The 21,476-nt window shown below is 47.6% G+C and overlaps 1 long non-coding RNA gene across 1 annotated transcript in view; it reads left to right on the top strand.

The window, feature by feature from the left end:
- LOC309631589 overlaps positions 1-21,476 on the top strand; it is a 54,114-nt gene that overhangs the window by 17,997 nt on the left and 14,641 nt on the right. Inside the window, exon 2 of the long non-coding RNA XR_014246388.1 lies at positions 6,354-6,377. This is a non-coding gene — a long non-coding RNA (uncharacterized lncRNA). The remainder of the gene's footprint in view (positions 1-6,353; positions 6,378-21,476) is intronic.

Raw genomic sequence — 21,476 nt, 5'->3', positions numbered from 1 at the left:
TCAGTGCCTGAGTTAGGAGTAATGTCAGGGCCTTAGTTAGGGACAGTGTCAGTGCCTGAGGTGGGAGTAGTGTCAGGGCCTTAGTAAGGGACAGTGTCAGTGCCTGAGTTGGGAGTAGTGTCAGGGTCTTTGTTAGGGACACTGTCAGTGCCTGAGTTGGGAGTAGTGTCAGGGACATAGTTAGGGGCAGTGTCAGAGCCTCAGTTGGCAGTAGTATCAAGGCCTTAGTTGATGGACAGTGTCAGGGCCTGAGGTAGGAGTAATCTCAGGGCCTTATTTAGGGAGAGTGTCAGTGTCTGATTTATGGGTAGCGTCAGGGCCTAAGTTATGGAGAGTATCAGTGCCTGAGTTAGGAGTAGTGTGAGGGCCTTTCTTAGTTATAGTGTCAGAGCCTGAGATAGGAGTAGTGTCAGGGCCTTAGTTAGGGGCAGCTTCAGTGCCTGAGGTGGGAGTAATGTCAGGGCCGTATTTAGGGACAATGTCAGTGCCTGAGTTGGGAGTAATGTTAGAGCCTTAGTTAGGCACATTATCCGTGCCTGAGATGGGAGTAGTGTCAGGGCCTTAGTTAGGGACAGTGTCAGTGCCTGAGTTGGGAGTAGTGTCAGGGCCTTAGTTAGGGACAGTGTCAGGGCCTGAATTGGGAGAAGTCTCTGGGCCTTAGTTAGGAACAGTGTCAGTGACTGAGTTGGGAGTAGTGTCAGGGTCTTATTTAAGGACAGTGTCAGGGCATGAGTTAAGTATTGTGTCAAGCCGTAGTTACGTAAAGTGTCAGTTCTTGTGTTAAGAGTAGTGTAATGGCCTTAGTTAGTGATAGTGACAGTGCCTGAGTTAGGAGTGGAGTCAGGGCCTTAGTTAGAGTAGTGTCAGTGCCTGAGTGAAGAGTAGTGTCAGGGCCTTAGTTAGGGACAGTGTCAGTGCCTGAGTTGGGAGTAGCGTCAGGGCCATAGTTAGGGACTGTGCCAGTGCCTGAGTTGGGAGTAGTGCCAGAGCCACAGTTAGGGACGGTGTCAGTGGCTGAGATGGGGTTAGTGTCAGGGCCTTAGTTACGGACATTGTCAGTGCCTAAGTTGGGATTTTTGTCAGGGTCTTTATTATGGACTGTGTCAGGGCCTGAGTTAAGAGTAGTGTCAAGGCCTTAATTTGGGGAAGTGTCAGTGTCTGAGTTGAGAGTAGTGTCAGACCCTTAGTTAGGGACAGCGTCAGTGCCTGAGTTGGGAGTAGTGCCAGGGCCTAAATTACGGACAGTGTCAGGGTCTGAGGTAGGAGTAGTCTCAGGGCCTTAGTTAGGGACAGTGTCAGTGAGTGTGTTAGGAGTCACTGTATTAGGAGCATTGTGATGACGGGGCCTTGGAGCGTTGTGATGACAGCGTCAGGGGGCATTGTGATGACAGGGGGCCTGGAGCACTGTGATGAAAGTTGTCCTGGAGCATTGTGATGAATAGCACCATGGAGTATTGTGATGACAAGAGCCATGGTGCATTGTGATGACAAAGTTAATGGAGAATTGTCATGACATCGGTTACGGAGCATTGTGATGACAGGGTCATGGAACATTGTGATGACAAGAATTCTGTAGCATTGTGATGAAAAGGGCATGGAACATTGTAATTACTGGTTACATGGAGCATTGTGATGACACGGGCAGGGAATATTGCGATGACAGCGGTCATGGAGCATTGTGATGAGAGGGGCCTTGGAGCATTGTGATGACAGGTGTCATGGGGCACTGTGTTGACAGTGGTCATGGAGCATTGTGATGACACGGTCATGGAACGTTGTGATGACAAGAATTCTTGAGCATTGTGATGAAAAGGGCAGGGTGCATTGTGATGAAAAGAGTCATGGAGAATTGTGATTATATTGTTCATGGAGCATTGTGATGACACGGTCATGGAATATTGTGATAGAAGAATTCTGTTGCCTTGTGAAGAAAAGGGCATGGAGCATTGTAATTACTGGGGACATGGAGCATTGTGATGACATGGGCAGGGAATACTGTGATGACAGCGGTCATGGAGCATTGTGATGAGAGGGTCCTTGGAGCATTGTGATGACAGGCGGCATGGGGCATTGTGTTGACACATGCATACAGCACTGTGATGAGAAGAGATCTGGAGCATTGTGATGACAAGGACATGGAGTATTTTGATGACAGGAGCCAAGGAGCAATGTGCTGACAAGGACATGGTGCATTGTGATGACAAGTGGCATGGAGCATTGTGATGAAAGGGGTACTGTATCATTGTGACGAAAGGAGTCATGGATCATTGTGAGGACAGGGGTCATGGAGCTATGTGGTGACAAAGGCCATGGAGCATTGTAATGACAGGATCATGGGGCATTGTGATGACAGAGTGCATTGGGCATTGTGATGAGATGGGGCATGGAGCACTGTGATGAAAGTTGTCCTGGAGCATTGTGCTGAAAAGCACAATGGAGCTTTGTGATGACAAGATGCATGGAGCATTATGATGACAAGGGTCATGAAGAATTGTGATGACATGAGTCATGAAACATTGTGATGACACGGCCATGGAACATTGCGATGACAAGAATTCTGCAGCATTGTGGTGAAATGGGCATGGAGCATTGTGATTACAGGGGACATGGATCATTGTGATGACATGGGCAGGGTACATTGTGATGACAGGGGTCATGGATCATTGTGATGACAAGTGTCCTGGAACATGTGATGACACGGTTCATGGAGCAATGTGACGACAAAGGCCATGCCGAATTTTGTTGACAGGTGTCATGGGGCATTGTGACGACTGTGATCACCTAGCATTGTGATGAAAGTTATCATGGAGCACTGTGATGACAGGGGCCATGGAGCATTGTGATGACAAGTGTCATGAAGCAGTGTGATGACACAGGCATGGAGCATTATGATGACAAGAGTTCTGGAACATTATGATAACAAGGGCATGGAGCATTGTGATTACAGGGGCCTTGGAGCATTGTGAAGACAAGGGCAGGGAACATTGTGATGACAGGGGTCATGGAGCATTGTGATGAAAGGATCCATGGAGCATTGTGATGACAGGCGTCATGGCGCATTGTGATGACAGTGGTCATGGAGTATTGTGATGAAAGGTATCATGGAGCAATGTCATTACAGGGGCCATGGAGCACTGTGAATACATAGGCCATGGAGCATTGTGATGACAGGGGTCATGGAGCATTGCAATGAAAGTGGCCATGGATCATTGTGATGACAAGTGTCCTGGAACATTGTGATGACACGGTTCATGGAGCATTGTGATGACAAGGGAAATGGCGAATTTTGATGAGAGGTGTCATGGGGCATTTTTAGGACAGTGGTCATCTAGAATTGTGATGAAAAGTACCATGGAGCACTATGATGACAGGGGTCATGGGGCATTGTGATGACAAAGGCCATGGAACCTTGTGATGACAAGTGTCATGGAGAATTGTGATGACACGTGTATGGAGCATTTTGATGACAAGAGTTCTGGAGCATTGTGATGACAAGGGCATGGAACTTTGTGATTACTGGGCCATGGATCATTGTGATGACAACGGCATGGAGCATTGTGATGACAAGGGTCATCGAGCATTGTGCTGACAGGGCTCATTGAGCATTGTGATGACAGGAGTCATGGGGCATTTTGATGACAGGGGCATGGAGCATTGTGTTGACATGGGCATGGAGTCTTGTAATGAGAAGTGATCTGGAGCATTGTGATGACAAGGGCATGGAGCATTTTGAATACAGGGGACAAGGAGCATTGTGCTGACAAGGGCATGATGCATTGTGATGAAAATTGTCATGGGGCATCGTGATGACACGGGACATTGGGCATTGTGATGACAGGGGACATGGAGCACTGTGATGACTTTGCCATGGAACTTTGTGATGACAGGGGTCATGGAATATTGTGCTGACACGGGTCATAGAGCATTGTGATAGGTGGGGCCTTGGAGCATTTTGATGACAGGTGTTATGGGGAATTGTGATGACAATGGTCATGGAGCATTGTGATGACAGTGGCCATATAGCATTGTGATGAAAGTTATCATGGAGCACTGTGATGACAAGGGTCATGGAGCATTGTGATGACAAAGGCCATGGAACATTGTGATGACAAGTGCCATGGAGCATTGTGATGACATGGGCATGGAGCCTTATGATGACAAGAGTTCTGGAGAATTGTAATGACAAGGGCATGGAGCATTGTGATTACAGGGGCCATGGAACATTGTGAGGACAAGAGCAGGGAACACTGTGATGATAGTGGTCATGGAGCATTTTGATGACAACTGTCATGGAACATTGTGATGAGTGGGTTCATGGAGCATTGTCATGACAGGCGTCATGGGGAATTGTGATGAGAGTGGTCATGGAACATTGTGATGAAAGGGATCATGGAGCAATGTGTTTACAGCGGCCTTGGAGCATTGTGAATACATAGCAATGGAGCATTGTGATGACTGGGATCATGGAGCATTGTGATGACTGGGATCATGGAGCATTGTGATGAAAACGGTCCTGGAGCACTGTGATGACAGCGGTCATGGAGAATTGTGATGAAAGGGATCATGGAGCAATGTGATTACAGGGGCCATGGAGCACTGTAAATACATAGACCATGGAGCATTGTGATGACAGTGCTCATGGAGCATTGTGATGAAAGGGGTCATGGATCATTGTGATGACAAGTGTCCTGGAACTTTGTCATGACACGGTTCAAGGAGGTTTGTGATTACAACGGCCATGGTGAATTGTGATGACAGATGTCATGGGGCATTGTGATTACAGTGGTCATATAGCATTGTGATGAAAAGTATCATGGAGCACTATAATGACAGTGGCCATGGAGCATTGTGATGACCAAGGCCATGAAGCATTGTGATGACAAGTGTCATGGAGAATTGTGATGACACGGGCATGGAGCATTATGATGACAAGTGTTCTGGAGAATTGTGATTACAAAGGCATGGAGTATTGTGATTACAGGGGCCATGGAGCATTGTGATGACAAGGGCAGGGAACATTGTGATGACAGTGGTCATGGAGCATTTTGATGACAACTGTCATGGAACATTGTGATGAGAGGGTTCAGGGAGCATTGTGATGAAAGGGGCCATGGAGCATTGTAATGACAGACGTCATGGGGCATTGTGATGACAGTGGTCATGGAACATTGTGATGAAAGGGATCATGGAGCAATGTGTTTACAGCGGCCTTGGAGCATTGTAAATACATAGGTAATGGAACATTGTGATGACAGGGATCATGGAGCATTGTGATTAAAACGGTCCTGGAGCACTGTGATGACAGCGGTCATGGAGAATTGTGATGACAGGGATCATGCAGCATTGTGATGACAAGGGTCATGGAGCATTGTGATGAGAGGAGTCATGGAACATTTTGATGACAAGGTTCATGAAGCATTGTGATGACAAGGGCATGGAGCATTGTGATAACATGGGTCATCAAACATTGTGAAGACAGGGGTTATGGAGTATTGTGTTGACACGGGCATGGAGCATTGTGATGAGAAGAGATCTGGAGCATTGTGATGACAAGGGCATGGAACATTTTGTTTACAGGGGCAAGGAGCATTGTGCTGACAAGGGCATGGTGAATTGTGATGATAAGTGGCATGGAGCATTGTGATGAAAGGGGTACTGGAGCATTGTGAGGAACGGGGTCATGGATCACTGTGATGACAGGGGTCATGGAGCTTTGTGATGGCAAGGGCCATGGAGCATTGTGATGACAGGGCTCATGGGGCACTGCAATGACAGGGGGCATTGGGCATTGTGATGACAAGGGGCATGGAGCACTGTGAAGAAAGTTGTCCTGGAGCATTGTGATGAAAAGCACCCTGGAGCATTGTGATGACAAGTGTAATGGAGAAATGTGATGACAGGTGTCATGGGGCATTGTGATGACACGGGCATGGAGCATTACGATGATTAGAGTTCTGGAGCATTGTGATGACAAGAGCATGGAGAATTGTGATTACAGGGGCCAAGGAGCATTGTGATGACGAGGGCATGGAGCATTGTGATGAAAATGATCCTGGACCATTGTGATGACAGTGGTCAAGGAGAATTGTGATGACAGGGATCATGCAGCATTGTGATGACAAGGGTCATGGAGAATTGTGATGACAGGGGACATGGAATATTGTGATGACAAGATTCATGAAGCATTGTGATGACAAGGCCATGGAGCATTGTGATGACAGGGCTCATGGGGCATTGTGATGAAAGGGATCATGGAGCAATGTGATTTCAGCGGCAATGTGATTTCAGAATTGTGATTACATGGGTTATGGAGCATTGTGATGAAAGTGGTCATGAATCATTTTGATGAAAAGAGTCCTGGAGCATTGTGATGACACGTTTTATGGAGCATTGTGATGAAAAGGGCCATGGCAAATTGTGATGAGAGGGTCATGGGGCATTGTGATGACAGTGATCATGCAGCATTGTGAAGACAAGGGTCATGGAGCATTGTGATGACAAAGGCCAGGGAGCACTGTGGTGAAAAGGAGCATGGAGCACTGTGATGAAAGTTGTCCTGGAGCGTTGTGATATAAAGCACCATGGAGCATTGTGATGACAAGAGAAATGGAGCATTATGATGACAATGGAATGGAGCATTGTGATGACAAGGGTCATCTAGCATTGTGATGACAGGGGTCATGGAGCATTGTGATGACAAAGGCCAGGGAGCATTGTGGTGACAGGGGTCATGGGGCATGGTGTTTACATGGGCATGAATCACTGGAATGAGAAGAGATCTGGAGCATTGTGATGACAGGGCATGGAGCATTTTAATTACAGGGGCTAAGGAGCATTGTGCAGACAATGGCATGGTGCATTGTGGTGACAAGTGGCATGGAGCATGGTGATGAAAGGGATACTGGACCATTGTGAGGAAAGGGGTCATGGATCATTGTGATGACAAGGGTCATCCAGCATTGTGATGACAGGGGTCATGGAGCATTTTGATGACAACTGTCATGGAATATTGTGATGACAGGAGTCATGGAGCATTGTGATGAAAGGAGCCATGGAGCATTGTGATGACAGTCGTCAAGGTGCATTGCGATGAAAGTGGTCATGGAGCATTGTGATGACAAGGATCATGCAGCATTGTGATGAAAAGGTCATGGAGCATTGTGATAACAAGGTTCTTGAAGCACTGTGATGACATGGCATGGAGCATCGTGTTGACACGGGCATGGAGCATTGTGATGAGAAGAGACCTGGAGCATTGTGACGACAAGGGCATGGAGCATTTTGATTACAGGGGCCAAGGAGCACTCTGCTGACATGGGCATGGTGCATTCTGATGAAATGTGGCATGGAGCATTGTGATGAAAGGGGTACTGGAGCATAGTGAGGAAAGAGGTCATGGATCATTGCAATGACAGTGGTCATGGAGCCTTGTGATGACAAGGGCCATGGAGCATTGTGATTACAGGGGTCATGGGGCATTGTGATGACAGGCGGCATTGGGCATTTTGATGATAGGGAGCATGGAGCACTGTGATGAAAGTTGTCCTGGAGCATTTTGAAGAAAAGCACCATGGAGCATTGTGATGACAAGAGGCATGGAGAATTGTGCTGACATGGGTCATGGAGCATTGTGATGTCACGGTCATGGAACATTGACATGACACGATTTCTGCAGAATTGTGATGAAATGGGCATGGAGCATTGTGATTACAGGGGACATGGATCATGGTGATGACATGGGCAGGGAACATTGTGATGACAGGGGTCATGGACCATTGTGATGACAAGTCTCAGAACATTGTGCTGACAGGGATCGTGGAGCATTTGGATGAGAGGGGCTTTGGAACATTGTGATGACAGGTGTCATGGGGCATTGTGATGACACTGGTCAGGGAGCATGGAGATGATACGGTTCATGGAGCATTGTGATGAAAAATACCATGGAACATTGTGATTACAAGTGTCATGGAGCATTGTGATGACAAGGGCATGGAGCATTATGATGACAAGATTTCTGGAGCATTGTGATGACAAGGGCATGGAACATTGTGATTACAGGGGCCATGGAGCATTGTGATGACGATGGCGTGGAGCATTGTGATTACAAGGGTCATTGAGCATTGTGAAGACAGGGTTCATTGAGCATTGTGATGACAAAGGCCATGGAGCATTGTGATGACAGCGGTCACAGAGAATTGTGATGACAGGGATCATGCAGCATTGTAATGAGAAGGGTCATGAAGCATGGTGAGGACAAGGGCATGGAGAATTGTGATGACATGAGTCATCGAGCATTGTGATGACAGTGGTCCTGGGGCATTGTGTTTACACAGGCATGGAGCCTTGTGATGAGAAGAGATCGGAGCATTGTGATGACAGGGATCATGGAACATTGTGATGACATGGACCATCGAGCATTGTGATGACAGTGGTCCTGGAGCAGTGTGTTTACAAGTGCATGGAGCCTTGTGATGAGAGGAGATCAGATCATTGTGATGACTAGGGCATGGAGCATTTTGATTATAGTGGGCAAGTAGCATTGTGCTGACAAGGCATGGTGCATTGTGATGACAAGTGGCATGGAGCATTGTGATGCAAGAGGTACTGGAGCACTTCGATGAAAAGGGTCATTGAGCACTGTGATTACAGGGGCCATGGAGCATGGTGAATGCAAACGCCATGGAGCATTGAGATGACAGGGGTCATGGAGCCTTGTGTTGACACGGGCATGGAGCACTGTGATGAGAAGAGACCTGGAGCATTGTGATGACAAGGGCATGGAGCATTTTGATTACAGGGGCCAAGGAGCATTGTGCTGACAAGGGCATGGAGCATTGTGATGAAAGGGGTACTGGAGCATTGTGAGGAAAGGGGTCATGGATCATTGCGATGACAGGGGTCATGGAGCTTTGTGATGACAAGGGCCATGGAGAATTGTGATGACAGGAGTCATGGGGCATTGTAATGAAAATGGTCCTGGAGCATTCTGATGACAGCGGTCATGGAGAATTGTGATGACAGGGATAATGCAGCATTGTGATGACAAGGATCATGGAGCATTGTGATGAGAAGTGATCTAGAGCATTGTGCTGACAAGGGCATGGTGCATTGTAATGACAAGTGACATGGAGCATTGTGATGAAATGGGTACTGGAGCATTGTGAGGAAAGGGATCATGGATCATTGTGATGACAGGTGTCATGGAGCATTGTGATGACAGTGGTCATCTAGAATTGTGATGAAAGGCACCATGGTGCACTATGATGACAGGGGCCATGGAACCTTGTGATGACAAAACCCATGGGACATTTTGATGACAAGTGTCATGGAGCATTGTGATGACACGGGCATGGAGCATCATGCTGACAAGAGTTCTGGAGCATTGTGATGGCAAGGGCATGGCGCATTGTGATTACAGGGGTCATGGAGCATTGTGATGACAACAGCATGGAGCATTGTGATGACAAGGGTCATCGAGCATTGTGATGACAGGGTTCATGGAGCATTGCGATGACAAAGGCCATGGAGCATTGTGATGACAGTGGTCACAGAGAATTGTGATGACAGGGATCATGCAGGATTGTAATGAGAAGGGTCATGAAGCATGGTGAGGACAAGGGCATGGAGAATTGTGATGACATGGGTCATCGAGCTTGTGATGACAGTGGTCGTGGAGCATTGTGTTTACACAGGCATGGTGCCTTGTGATGAGAAGAGATCGGGGCATTGTGATGACAGGGATCATGGAACATTGTAATGACATGGTTCATCGAGCATTGTGATGACAGTGGTCTTGGAGCATTGTGTTTACACGGGCATTGAGCCTTGTGATGAGAAGAGATCGGACCATTGTGATGACAAGATCATGGAGCATTTTGATTATAGTGTCCAAGTAGCATTGTGCTGACAAGGCATGGTGCATTGTGATGACAAGTGGCATGGAGCATTGTGATGCAAGAGGTACCGGAGCACTTCGATGAAAGGGGTCATTGAGCACTGTGATTACAGGGGCCATGGAACATTGTGAATGCAAAGGCAATGGAGCATTGAGATGACAGGGGTCATGGAGCCTTGTGATGACACGGGTCATGGAGCATTGTGATGACATGGGCCATGGCGAATTGTGATGACAGGTGTCATTGGGCATTGAGATGACAGTGTCCATCTAGCATTGTGATGAAAGGTATTATGGATCACAGTTATGACAGGGGCCATGGAGCATGGTGATGACAATAGCCATGGAGCTTTGTGATGACAAGTGTCATATAGTATTGTGATAACACGGGCATGGAGCATTATGATGACAAGAGTTCTGGAGCATTGTGATGACAAGGGCATGGAGCATTGTGATTACAGTGGCCATGGAGCATGGTGATGACAACGGCATGGAGCATTATGATGACAAGGTTCATCGAGAATTGTGATGACAGGCGTCATGGGGCATTGTGATTACAGGGGGCATGGAAGATTGTTATGAATATGGTCCTGGAACATTGAGAGGACAGCAGTCACGGAGAATTGTAATGACAGGGATCATGTAGCATTGTGATGACAGGGGGCATGGAACATTGTAATGAAAGGGGTCATGGAGCATTGTGATGAAAGGGGTCATGGGGCGTTGTGATGACAATGGCTATGGGGCATTCGGATGAAAATGGTCATGAAGCATTGTGATGAAAGTGGTCATGAAGCATTGTGATGAAAAGCGCATTGGAGCATTATGATAACAAGGGTGTGATGACAACTGGTATGGATCATTGTGATGAAAGGCATCCTGGAGCATTGTGAGGAAAGGTGTCATGGATCATTGTGATTACAGCGATCATGGAGCATTGTGATGACAGGGGTCATGGAGCTTTGTGATGACAATCCATGGAGCATTGTGATTACAGTGGTCTTGGGGCATTGTGATGAGTGGGGTCATGGAGCATTTTGATGAAACTGGTCATGCAGCACTGTGATTACAGGGACCATGGAGCATTGTGATGAGCATCATGGAGCTGTAATCACAGAGCTCCAGGACTCCTTATATCACAATGTCCATGACCCTTGTCATCACAATGCTCCATGACCCCTGTCACCACAATGCTCCATGCCCCATTTCATCAAAAAGTTCCATGCACCCTGTCATCACAATGCTCCATGGCCACTCTAATCACAATGCTCCAAGACCCCTATAATCACAATGCTCCATTGCGCTTGTCATAACAATGCTCCATGATCCCTGTCATCACAATGGTACATGACCACTTTCATCACAATGCCCCATAACCCCTTTCTCACAATGCTCCATAACCTCTATCATCACAATGCTCCAGGTCCCTTGTCATCACAATGAGCCATGACCCCTTTCATCACAATGTTCCATAATCACTGTCATTACAATGATCCATGGCCCTTGGCATCACAATGATCTCTGGCGCATGTCATCACAAAAATCCATGACCACTTTCAGCACAATGTTCCATGACCCCTTTCATCACAATGATCCATGATTCCTTTCATCACAGCTCTCCATTACCCCTTTCATCACAATGATTCATGGTGCTTGTCAACAAAATGCTCCTTGATCACTTTAATCACAATGATCCATGACCCCTTTCATCACAATGCTCCATTACCCCATTGATCACAATGATCCATGTGGATTGTCATCACAATGCTCCATAACCCTTGTCATTACAATGCTCCAGGCCGTTTTCATCACAATGTTCCATGACCCCTTTCACCACAAAGCTTCATGATCCTTGTCATCACAATGCCCCATGACTCCTATCATTACAATGCTCCATGGCCCTTGTCATCACAATGCTCCATGACCACTGTCATCACAATGCTCCATGACACTTGTCTTCACAATGCTCCATGATCCCTGTCATCACAATAATCCATGTCCACTTTCAAAACAATTCTCCAGTAACCAATTTATCACAATGCTCCATGCCCTCTGTCACCACAATGCTCCATAACCCCTGTCATCACAATGCTCTATGCCCTTTTCATCACCATGCTCCAAAACACTTGTCATCAGAATGGTCCATGCCCATGTCATCACAATGCTCCATGACACTTTTCATCACACTTCTACATGGCCCCTCTCATTCACAATGCATTATGACCACTCTCATCACAATGCTCCATGGCATTTGTCATCACAATGCCCATGACCCCTGTCATCACAATGACCCATGACCCCTTTCATCACAATATTACATAACCCCTGTCATCACAATGATCCATGACCCTTGTCATCACAATGCTCCCTGGTGCATTTCATCACAAACATCAATGACCATTTTTATCACAATTCTCCATGACCCCTGTCATCACAATGCTCCATGACACCTCTCATTACAATGCACCATGGCCTTTGTCATTACAATGTTCCATGTCCCCTGTAGTCACAATGATCCATGAACCCTTTAATCACTACTTTGCTGTATCCATTTCATCACAATGCCCATGCCACTTGTCACCGCAATTCTCCATGACCCCTGTCATCACAATGCTCCATGGCGCTTGTCATCACATTGCTCCATGGTCCCAGTCATCACAAAACTCCATGACCCTTGTAATCTCAAAGTTCCGTGGCCCTTGTCACCACAAAGCTCCACGACCTTGTCATCACAATGAACCATGACAACATTCATCACAATGCCCCATGACTGCTGTCATCACAATGCTCTATTACCCTTGTCATCACAATGCTCCATGCCCTTGTCATCACAATTCTCCGTGACCCTTGTCATCACAATGATCCAGAGCCTTAGTGCCTGAGTTTGGAGTAGTATCATTGCCTCAGTTAGGGACATTGTCACAGCCTGAGTTGGGAGTAGTATCAGGGTCTTAGTTAGGGACAGTGTCAGGGCCTGAGTTAGGAGTAGTCTCAGGGCATTAGTTAGGGAGAGTATCAGTCCCTGTATTAGGAGTAGTGTCAGGGCCTAAGTTACGGACAGTGTCAAGGCATGAGATAGGAGTAGTATGAGGGCCTTAGTTAGGGACAGTGTCAGTGCCTGTGTTGGCAGTAGTGTCAGGGCATTAGTAAGGGACAGTGTCAGTGCCTGAGTTGTGAATAATTTCAGGGCCTTAGATAGGGACAGTGTCAGTGCCTGAGTTGGGATTAGAGTCAGTGTCTTTGTTAGGGACAACGTCAGGTCGTGAGTTAGGAGTAATCTCAGGACCTAAGTTACGGAGAGTGTCAGTGACTGTGTTAGGAATAGTGTCAGGGCCTGGGTTAGGAGTAGTGTAAGAGTGGTAGTTAGGGACAGTGTCAGGGCGTGAGTTGTGAGTAGTGTCAGGGACATAGCTAGCGACAGTTTCAGTGCCAGATTTGGGAGTAATGTCAGGGCCGTAGATCTGGACAGTGTCAGTGCCTGAGTTGGTAGTAGTGTCAGGGTCTAGTTAGGGACAGGGTCAGTGCCTCTGTAGGGAGTAGTCTCACTGCCTTACTTAGCGAAAGTGTCAGTGCCTGTGTTGGTAGTTGTGTCAGGGCTTTAAAAGGGACAGTGTCAGTGCTTGAGTTGGGAGTAGTGTCAGAGCCTTAGTTAAGGACAGTGTCAGTGGCTGAGATGGGATTAGTGTCAGGGTCTTTATTAGTGACAATGTCAGGGCCTCAGTTGGGAGTAGTGTCAGTGCCTTAATTAGGAAGAGTGTCAGTGCCTGTGTTGGGAGTAGTATCAGAGTCTTTTTAGGGACAGTGCCAGTGCCTGAGTTGGGAGTAGTGTCAGGGACATAGTTAGGGATGGTGTCAGTGGCTGAGATGGGAGTAGTGTCACGGCCTTAGTTACGAACAGTGTCAGTGCCTGAGTTGGGATTAGTGTCAGGGTCTTTATTATAGACAGTGTCAGGGCCTGAGTTAAGAGTAGTGTCAAGGCCTTAATTTGGGAGAGTGTCAGTGTCTGAGTTGGGAGTAGTGTCAGACCTTTTGTTAGGGACACGTCAGTGCCTGATTTGGGAGTAGTGCCAGGGCCTAAGTTACAGAGAGTGTTAGGGCTTGAGTTAAGAGTAGTCTCAGGACCTTAGTTAGGAACAGTGTCAGTGACTGTGTTAGGAATAGTGTCAGTGCCTGAGTTGTGAGTAGTTTCAGGGCCTTAGTTAGCGAAAGTGTCAGTGCCGGTGTTGGGAGTAATGTCAGGACCTTAGTTAGGGACAGTGTCAGTGCCTGAGTTGGCCATAGTGTCAGGGCTTAGATAGGGACAGTGTCTGTGCCTGACCTGAGAATAGGGTCAGGGCCTTAGGTAGTGACAATGTCAGTTCCTGAGTTGGAAGTAATGTCAGGGCCTTAGGGACAGTGTCAGTGGCTGAGATGGAAGTAGTGTCAGGGTTGTAGTTAGGGAGAGTGTCAGTGCCTGATTTGGGAATAGTGTCAGGGTCTTTGTTTGGGACAGTGTCAGGGCATGAGTTAAGAGTAGTGTCAAGGGTTAGTTAGGGAGAGTGTCAGTGCCTGAGTTGGGAGTAGTATCTGGGCCTTAGTTAGGGACAGTGTCAGGGCCTGAGGTAGAAGAAGTCTCAGGGCCTTAGTTAAGGAGTGTGTCAGTGCCTAAGTAAGGAGTAGCGCAGGGCCTTAGTTAGGGACAGTGTCAGTGCCTGGGTTGGGAGTAGTGTCAGGGCCTTAGTTAGGGACAGTGTTAGTGCCAGAGTTGGGGGTAGTGTTTTGGCCTTAGTAGGGACAGCGTCAGTGCCTGAGATGGGAGTAGTGTCAGGGCATTACTTAGGGACAGTGGCAGTGCCTGAGTTGGGAGTTGTGTGAGGGCCGGAGTTAGGGACACTGTCAGTGCCTGAGTTTGGGGTAGTGTCAGGGCCTTTGTTAGGGACTGTGTCAGGGCCTGAGTTAAGAGTAGTGACAGGTTCTTAGTTAGGGACAGTGTTAGTGCCTGAATTGAGAGTAGTGTCAGGGCCTTAGTTAGGGACAGTGTCAGTGCCTGAGTTGGGAATAGTGGCAGGGCCTTAGTTAGGGACAATGTCAAGGTGTGAGTTAGGAGTAGTCTCAGGGCTTTAGTTAGGGACAGTGCCAGTGCTTGAATTGGGAGTACTCTCAGGGCATATTTAGGGACAGTCTCAGTGTCTATTTTGCGAGTAGTCTAAGGGCCTTAGGGAGCATGTCAGTGCCTAAGTAAGGAGTAGTGTGAGGGCCTAAGTTAAGAACAGTGTCAGAGGCTGAGTTAGGAGTAGTGTGAGGGCCTTAGTTAGGGACAACATCAGTGCCTGAGTTGGGAGTAGTTTCAGGGCCTTACTAAGAGATGGCGTCAGTGCCTGAGTTAGGAGTAATGTGAGGGCCGTTGTTAGGGATACTGTCAGTGCCTGAGTTAGGAGTAGTGTCAGGGCCTTAGTTAGGGACAGCGTCACTGCCTGAGTTGGGAGTAGTGTCAGGGCCTTAGTTAGGGACAGTGTCATTGCCTGAGTTAGAAGTAGTGTCAGGGCCTTAGTTAGGAGTAGCATCAGTGCCTTCGTTAGGTTTTGTATCAGCGCCTCAGTTAGGAATAGTTTCAGGGCCTTATTTAGGGACAGTGTCAGTGCCCGAGTTAGGAGTTGTGTAGGTCTTAGTTAGGGACCTTTTCAGGGCCTGAATTAGGAGTAATGTCAGGGCCTTCCTTAGGTGTTGTATCAGTGCCTGATTTAGGAATAGTGTCAGGCCCTTAGTTAGGGACATTGCCAGGGCATAATTTAGAATTAGTGTTAGGGCATGACATATGAATAGTGTCAGGGCTTTAGTTAATGACAGTGTCAGTTCCTGAGTTAGGAGTATTGTCAGGGCCTTAGTTAGAGACAGTGTCAGGGCCTGAGTTAGGAGTATTGTCAGGGCCTTAGTTAGAGACAGTGTCAGTGCCTGAGTTAGGAGTAGTGTCAGAGGTTTGTTAGGGAGAGTGTCAGGGCCTGAGTTAAGAGTAGTTTCATAGGTTTAGTTAGGGCCAGTGTCAGGGTCTTTGTTAAGACCAGCATCAGGGCCTATGATGGGAATCACATCAGGGCCTGTGTTATGAGTAGTGTCAGGGCCTTAGTTAAGGACAGTGTCAGGGCCTGAGACCTGACTTACTCCTTACTCTCCTCTCTAAGGACTTTTAACACTACTGCTAATTCAGACCCTGATAATGTCCCTAACTAAGGCCCTGACACTTTCGCTGGCTAAGGTCCTGAACTTCTCCTAAGTCAGGCCCTGATACTGTCCCTAACAATGGCCCTGACACTACACCTAACTTAGGCCCCGACATGATACCTAACAAAAGCTCTGTTGTTAGTCCAAACTAAAGCCCTAAAACTGGTCCTAAATAAGGCCTTGACACTAGTCCTAACTCAGGCCCTAACACTGTCCCTAACTAAGGCCCTGATAGTATGCCTAACTCAGGCCCTCATACGATTCCTAACAATGGCTCTGATGCTAGTCCAAACTAAGGCCTTGAAATTGGTCCTAAATAAGGCCGTGACACTAATCCTAACTCAGGCCCTAGCACTGTCCCTAACTAGGTCTCTGACAGTACGCCTAACTCAGACCCTGACACTGTCCCTAAGCAAGGCCCTGACACTACTCCTAACTCAGTCCCTTACACTGTACCTAACAAAGTCTCTGATGCTAGGCCTAACTCAGGCCCTGAAACTGTCTGTAACTAAGGCCCTGCTTCCATCAGTATCTAAAGTCCTGACATTATCCTGAGCTAATATCCTGACCTATGTCTTTCCAAGGTCCTGAAACTGTCCCAAAGTAAGCCCTGATGCTGTCCCTAAGTGAAGATCTGAAGCTGTCCCTAACTCAGGCCCTGAAGCTTTCCTTAACTGAAGCCTTGAAGCTGTGACTAACTCAGGCCCTGATCATGTATTTCACGAAGACCTTAATGCTGATCCAGCAAAGATGCTGATGCTGCTCCAAAGTCATGCCCTGACAGTGTGCCCAGCTAAGGCCCTGACGGAAGGCCTCACTCAGGCCCCGTCACTCTCCCTTAATCAGGCCCTGACACTGTCACTAACTAAGGTCCTGATTCTACTCCTAACTCAGTCCCGTACATTGTACCTAACAAAGGCTCTGATGCTAGTCGTAACTCAGGGCCTGACACTGTCTCTAACTAAGGGCTGCTACCATCAATATCTAAATTCCTGATATTATGCGGAGCTAATATCCTGACCCATGTCTTACCAAGGTCCTGAAACTGCCCCAAAGTAAGCCCTGACGCTGTCCCTAAGTGAGGCCCTGAAGCTTTCCCTAACTAACTCAGGCCTTGATGCTGTGACTAACTCAGACCCTGATCATGTCTTTAACTAAGACCCTAAGGCTGATCCAACAGAGGCCCTGATGCTGCTCCTAAGTCATGCCATGACAGTGTCCCCAGCTAAGGGTCTGATGCTAGGCCTCACTCAGACCCTATCGCTCTCCCTACGTCAGGCTCAGATGCTGTCCCTACCTGAAGCCCTAACACTGGTTCTGAATAAGGCCCTGAGAGTCTCCATAACAAAGGTCTTCACACTATCCTTAGGTCATTCCCTGACACTATCCCTAGATGTTAAACTGACACTGTCACTAGCTAATGTCCTGCCTCTTATGCTAACTGAAGCCCTTAGGCTGTGCCTACCTCAGGCACTGAATTTAGTCCCAAGACCGTGAAACTGTCCCGAACTAAGGCCTGGATGCTCGACCTACTTCCAGCCCTGACACTGTCCCTAACTAAGGCCCTAACACTATTGCTAACTGAGGACCTGACACTGGACCTATTAGGGGCCCGCTACTCCTAACTAACGCCTTGACACTGTCCCTAACTTAGGCCCTGCTACCACCACTATCTAAAGTCCTGACATTATCCTGAGCTAATATCCTGACCCATGTCTTACCAAGGTCCTGAAACTCTCCCAAGTTAGCCCTGACACTGTCCCTAAGTGAGGCCCTGAGGCTGTCCCTCACAGAGGTCCTGATAATGTCTTTAACTAAGACCCTAATGCTGATCCTACAGAGACCCTTATGCTGATCCTATGTCATGCCTGACGCTGTCCCTAGCTAAGGCCCTGACTCTAGGCATCACTCAGGCCCTGTCGCTCTCCCTAAGTCAGCCTAACACTCTGTCCCTACCTGAAGCCCTGACACTGGGCCTAAATTAGGCACTGATGCTCTAATTAGCTATGGTCTTGACACTATCCCTAGGTCATTTCCTGACACTATCCCTAGATCTTAACCTAAACTTGTCTTTAGCAATTGTCGAGCCTCTTATGCTAACTAAATCCCTGATGCTGTCTCTAACTAAGAGCCTGAAATTAGTCCCGAGGCCGTCAACCTGTCCCTAACTGAGGTTGGAGGCTCATCCTAACTGAGGCGCTGACACTGTCCCTAACTAAAGCCCTGACACTACACCTAACTCAGTCCCTGACACTGTACTTTACAAAGGCGCTGATGCTAGTCCTAACTCAGGCCCTGACACTGTCTCTAAGTAAGGCCCAGAATTTGCCCCTAATATAGGCCCTGCTGTCAGCAATAACTAAAAACTGGACACTAGCCTGAGTTAGTATGCTGACATATTTCTAACCAAGTTCCTGACACTGTCCCTAAGAAAGCCCTGTCGCTATCCCTAAGTTAAGAACTGAGGCGGTCCCTAACTCAGGTCTTGAAGCTTTCCCTAACTGAGGCCTTGACGCTGTGACTAACTCAGGCCCTGATCATGTGTGTAACTAAGACGCTAAAGCTGATCCAACAGAGGCGCTGATGCTGTTCCTAAGTCATGCCCTGACAGTGTCCTCAGCTAAGGGCCTGATGCTAGGCCTCATTCAGGCCCTGTCACTCTCCCTAAGTCAGGCTCTGATGCTGTCCCTACCTGAAGCCCTGACACTGTTTCTAAATAAGGACTTGATACTCTCACTAACTAAGGTTTTCACACTATGCCTAGGTCCTTTCCTGACACTATCCCTAGACCGTAACCTGACCCTGTCCCTAGCAAATGTCGTGCCTCTTATTCTAACTAAAGCCCTGCTGCTGTCCTTAACTAAGGGCCTGAAATTAGTCTTGAGGCTGTGACCCTGTCCCTACCTAAGGCCTCGATGTTCGTCCTAAGTCAGGGCCTGATACTGTCCCTAACTAATGCCCTGCTGCCGTCAACATCTAAAGTCCTGACACTATCCTGAGCTAATATCTTGACCCATCTCTTAGCAAGGTCCTGAAACCTTCCCTAAGGAAGCGCAGATGCTATCCTTAAGTGAGGCCTTGAAGCTGTCCCTAACAGAGGCCCTGATAATATCTTTAACATAGCCCCTGAGGCTGATCCTACCGTGGCTCTTATGCTGCTCCTAAGTCATGCCCTGACACTGTCCCTAGCTAAGTCCCTGACGCTAGGCCTCACTCAGGCCCTGTCGCTCTCCCGAAGTCAGGCTCTGACACTGTCCGTACCCGAAGCCCTGACACTCACTCGTCCTAAATTACGCCCTGATGCTCTAAGTAACTAAGGTCTTGACACTATCCCTAGGTCATTTCCTGACACTATACCTAGACCTTAACCTAACCTTCTCTTTAGCTAATGTCGAGATTAGCTAAAGAGATTCTTTAGAACGAGATTCTTTCATCTTCTGAATATAGTTTTCTTCAAAACATAATTTTTATAGTGTTACTAACTTTAAACAAAATGTACTCAACTGCTGTGGAATATTCCTTCATAGGAGCGTGCATGGTTCCCTTCTGCATCTGCTTGTGGTGGTGTTCAGGTTGCTTTCAGCTGTAGATCCTCTTATGCTAGCTAAATCCCTGATTCTGTCCCTAAATGAGGCCCTGAATTTAGGTCCGAGGCTGTGAACCTGTCCCTAACTGAGGCCTGGAGGCTCGTCCTAATGCAGGCCCTGACACTGTCCCTAACTAAGGCCCTGACACTACACCTAACTCAGTCACTGACACTGTACCTAACAAAGGCTCTGATGCTAGTCCTAACTTAGGCCCTGACACTGCCTCTAACTAAGGCCCTTTTCATCACAATGATCCATGACACCTTTCATCACAATGCTCATGACCATTGTCGTCACAGTGCTCCATGACCCCTTTCATCACAATATTCCATGACCCCTGCCATCCCAATGCTCCAGGACACCTGTCATCACAATGCTCCATGGCCCTTGTCATCAAAATGCCCGATGGCACCTTTCATCAAAATGCTCCCTGACACATTTCATCACAATGCTCCATGACCATTGTCATCACAATGCTCCATGACCCCTCTAATGAAAATGATCCATGATCCCTTTCATCACAATGCTCCTTGATCATTGTCATCACATTGCTCTATGTCCTTATCATCACAATGCTCCATGGCCCCTTTAATCACCATTCTCCATGACCCCTTTTATCACAATGATCCATGACACTTGCCATCACAGTGATCCATGACCCCTGACATCACAATGCTCCATGACCCCATTCATAACAATGTTCCATGCCCCCTGTCATCACAATGCTCCATGGTCCCTGTCACCACAATGCTCCATGACACTTTCATCATGATGCTCCATGGCACTTGTCACGGCAATGCTCCATGTCCCTTGTCATCACAATGATCCATGGCACTTGTCATAACAATGTTCCATGATCCCTGTCATCACAATGCTCCATGACCACATTCATCACAATACTACATGACCCCTTTCATCACATTGCTCGAAGGCCCTGGTCATCACAATGCTCCATGGTGCTTTTCTTCACAATCCTCCATTATCCCTGTAATCACAATGATCCATGACCCCTTTCATCACAATGCTCCATTACTCCATTAATCACAATGATCCATGGCGATTATCATCACAGTGCTCCATGACCCTTGTCATCACAATGTTCCATGACCCCTTTCAACATAAAGCTCCATGATCCCTATCATCACAATGCCTCATGACTCCTATCATCACAATGCTCCATGGCCCTTGTCATCACAATGCTCCATGACCCCTGTCATCACAATGCTCCATAGCGCTTTTCATCACAATGCTCCATGACGACTTTCATCACAATGCTCCATGACCACTTTCATCACAATGCTCCATGACCACTTTCATCACAATTCTCCATGACCCCTGTCATCACAATTCTCCATGCCCTTGTCATCACAATTCTGCATGACCCTTGTCATCACAATGATCCAGAGCCTTAGTGCCTGAGTTTGGAGTAGTATCATTAGCTCAGTTAGGGACAGTGTCAGTGCCTGCCTTTGGAGTAGTGTCAGGACCATAGTTAGGGACATTGTCAGAGCCTGAGTTGAAAGTAGTATCAGGGTCTTAGTTAGGGGCAGTGTCAGGGCCTGAGGTAGGAGTAGTCTCAGGGCCTTAGTTAGGGAGAGTGCCAGTGCCTGAATTAGGAGTAGTGTCAGGGCCTAAGTTACGGACAGTGTCAGGGCATGAGTTAGGAGTAGTCTCAGGGCCTTAGTTAGGGACAGTGTCAGTGCCAGTGTTGGCAGTAGTGTCAGGGTATTAGTAAGGGACAGTGTCAGTTCCTTAGTTGTGAAGAGTTTCAGGGCCTTAGATAGGGAGAGTGTCAG

Source organism: Balaenoptera borealis, assembly GCF_965194805.1.
Source record: "Balaenoptera borealis genome assembly, chromosome: 7".
Lineage (NCBI taxonomy): Eukaryota > Metazoa > Chordata > Mammalia > Artiodactyla > Balaenopteridae > Balaenoptera > Balaenoptera borealis.
Note: the sequence above shows the minus strand (reverse complement) of the source record. Positions and strands in the feature narration are given on the sequence as shown.